This window comes from Mustelus asterias, chromosome 5 (genome assembly GCF_964213995.1).
Source record: "Mustelus asterias chromosome 5, sMusAst1.hap1.1, whole genome shotgun sequence".
Lineage (NCBI taxonomy): Eukaryota > Metazoa > Chordata > Chondrichthyes > Carcharhiniformes > Triakidae > Mustelus > Mustelus asterias.
In genome coordinates this window covers 75297463-75301248 of record NC_135805.1, presented here as the reverse complement: position 1 = coordinate 75301248, position 3786 = coordinate 75297463, and positions in this window count along the sequence as shown.

The following is a 3786-nucleotide window of genomic DNA, read 5'->3' as shown; positions in this document are numbered from 1 at the left end:
GCTCCCGCCCCCCCCCCCCCCCCCCCCCCCCCCCTCCCTAGACTGCTACATAAGATAAAAGTGCACAGTGTTACGGGTAATGTATTAGCATGGATACAGGATTGGCTAACTAACAGAAAGCAACGAATGGGGGTAAATGGGTGTTTTTCTGGTTGGCGATCAGTGACTAGTGGTGTGCCTCAGGGATCAGTGTTGGGACCGCAATTGTTTACAATTTACATAGATGATTTGGAGTTGGGGACCAAGTGTAGTGTGTCAAAATTCGCAGATGACACTAAGATGGATGGAAGAGCAAAGTGTGCAGAGGATGCTGAAAGTCTACAAAGGGATATAGATAATCTAAGTGAGTGGGCGAGGGTCTGGCAGATGGAGTACAATGTTGGTAAATGTGAGGTCATGCATTTTGGTAGGAATAACAGCAAAATGGACTATTATTTAAATGGCAAAAAATTGCAGCATGCTGCTGTGCAGAGGGACCTGGGTGTCCTTGTGCAGGAATCTCAAGGAGTTGGTTTGCAGGTGCAGCAGGTAATTAAGAAGGCAGATGGAATTTTGTCCTTCATTGCTAGAGGGATGGAGTTTAAAAACAGCGAGGTTATGTTGCAGCTGTGTAAGGTGCTGGTGAGGCCACACCTGGAGTACTGTGCACAGTTTTGGTCTCCTTACTTGAGAAAGGATATACTGGCACTGGAGGGGGTGCAGAGGAGATTCACTAGGTTGATCACTAGGTTGATTCCAGAGTTGAGAGGGTTGGCTTATGAGGAGACACTGAGTAGACTGGGGCTATACTCATTGGAATTCAGAAGAATGTGGGGAGATCTTATAGAAACATGTAAGATTAATGAAGGGAATAGATACGATAGAAGCAGGGAAGTTGTTTCCACTGGCAGGTGAAACTAGAACTAGGGGGCATAGCCTCAATAAGGGAAAGCAGATTTAGGACTGAGTTGAGGAGGAACTTCTTCACACAAAGGGTTGTGAATCTGTGGAATTCCCTGCCCAGTGAAGCAGTTGAGGCTACCTCATTGAATGTTTTTAAGGCAAGGATAGATAAATTTTTGAACAGTAAAGGAATTAAGGGTTATGGTGAGCGGGTGGGTAAGTGGAGCTGAGTCCACAAAAAGATCAGCCATGATCTTATTGAATGGCGGAGCAGGCTCGAGGGGCCAGATGGCCTACTCCTGCTCCTAGTTCTTATGTTCTCCCCCGCCGCCAAGAGTGGTTCCCTCTGGTGCGGTTTACAACAGCTCCCCACCAGGTGGGCAATCCCACTGGAGGGAAGAGAGGCCATGGAAGCCGCCCCAGGAGCTCGGGGTAAGGGAGGGTGCCCCCTGGAATTGCCCAAGGGGCACCTTGGCACTGCCCACCGGGCATCAGGCAGTGCCAAGTGGGTGGAACCAGAAGGAGGTGGGGCTTGAAGGGGCCGATCGGTGGGGGACCCGCTGCCACTCTGGGATCGGTGACAGAGGGAGGGAAGGGGCTGATCATGGGAGGGGGTGTGGAGGCTGTCGGGGTGGGGGCTGGGGTTGGGGCTGCTGGGAGAAGGGAGGATTGGAGTCGGGAAGTGGGGGCTTGCGCGAAGAGGTCCAGGAGGCCAGTGATCGGGGTGTGAGGGTGCCAGAAGGGCAGCGATGCGGGGTCATGGGGCTGGCAGTGATCAAGAGGCCAGCAGTGTGGGGCCGCTGCGCGGCGCCGATCTCGGCGCTGACAGATTGGCCCCGATCAGCGCTATGCCGCCGGCCTCTCCAGTGGGAATAGGCCCCACCCCCTGATTTTCAGAGTGAATCCCGCTAGGGCACTGTGCACTGCTCAGTGTGGGAGATCCATTCTGAAAATCACGCTAAAAAAATCACGCGGATTCGGCACCTAGAATCTTTTTGGATAATCACCCTCAATCACCCTTTGTGAATCAAAGCAGAATACAGAAAACTGAGCAACACCATGAATTAACATTTTTTACGCTGGTACTTTTGTTGGAAACTACCCAGTTTGATGTGTTGAGTATATTTCTTGATAACATTGATGCAAATGTGCCACAAACAAAACATGTTTGATTAGTCTCAATCTAGCAAGCTCACTTCTCCACTTTAACATTTACGAAGGTAAGCCCTATACTTATTTCAGATGATATAGCTGTACTGCATTTTGTAACAAGGCAGCCTCAGCTTTAAACTGATATATGTTACTTCTGTTCCACTCTTTCCCATTCAATCCTTTCCAAAAGTTTAAATAGACCTGATTCCTATCTATTTGGTTTATATCCCTGCCGAAAATGAACTGGAATTACACTTTTCTTCTTTCCCTTGCCTCCTTTCGCAAGATACAGTTGGATTGGCTTACAAAATGGCTTTGATAGGTATTTTTAAAAATTAAATCAGAAGACTGATACATTGCACTGATCTCTGATATGTTTTTACACTTTAAAATTGGAAATAATTTCTGACAAGTTATGCTTATCAGTGCTTCATCTACTATTTGTGTGTCCAATGTTAACAGAGACAAGTGTCTGTAATGATGTAATCCTGCAGCTATCTCATTATTACCAGTCAGCATCATTGGATATGAAGTTGGCAGAGCAGTTACCTTCATTGGCCCCACCAGGATTAGCATACCAATCATCAGCTAATTCTGGCACACGGGTTGCTTTCAGGGAATCGAGTCAATGGAAAGTAAAATCAAGAGACATTTAAAACAGACAACTGATTTGATGGAGTCCATTCCCTGTCAGGTGGGCTAGGGTAAACTTAACTCCCATTGAATCAAATATGCATCAAGTTGCCTTTATTTTAATTTAACAAGATTGTGCTGTTAACTGAATAGCAACTACCAATGTGTTAACAGGGCTAGAAATATTTCAGACAGAAGCTGTTTCTGCTCATTTTCTGCCATTAAGTCACTTCCTGAATTCCTTTGCACTTCCTGGCCCTTTCTACAATACAATTCCCCAACACTCTAACTTCAGTAGCTGCTAATGAGGGCCAAAGGTGCTGGAGATCCTAGCTTTTGCTTTGATATTTACAGTTCATTGGTAGCGAATTAATAAAATGATCAGTGGACACAGGAGAAAATGAGATGTTTCTGAACCTGAAGAATCTGGTGTGTTACTAATGATTTCTGTAGCTGGGAAACCCAGTTTACAGGGTTTAATTTTGACATTTTGCATATATGCACCTGGATTTGTTTCTCATTGTTATGTCAGAGTCAGACAGCTACTGGAGTTTCACCACTGCCCACCTCCCATCTCCTATCCAACAATTAGGGCAACTCAGAAACCTGTCATTCTAGACCACTCATAAAATTACATCATAAAATATACAAATGACCAAGGTCTTGTGAGTATTTTACTGAGGAAAAAAGAAGAGTGCACTTCGCCAAAGAAGCCATAGGGTATCTTACCCACAGCCATGCTTATCTGCTTACACTAGTCTGTGTCTAGAAAGGTAACCGATACAAACATCATTGATGATCACTGAGATCGAGGCAGACACAAAGAATGTCCTTTTTAAAGACCGTCACAAATTGGATGAAAGCACCATCAACAAGGATGATTCACATTTCTAGAGCAAGATTAACATGAAAGTCCATGATTGCTGATGCCCTTTTAGGGTATGGTACTAAAGAGACAGAGAATGATACATGTACAAAAGAGTTGATCATTTCAACCCCTTTGGCATCAAAACAATGAAGCAGCAAGATATGGCTATCCTGTTCAATGAGGTTGCTAGTTTCCCCAATGTGCAGGTGCAGTTGATGAACACACCTACAGAACATGTCCACAACTACCTC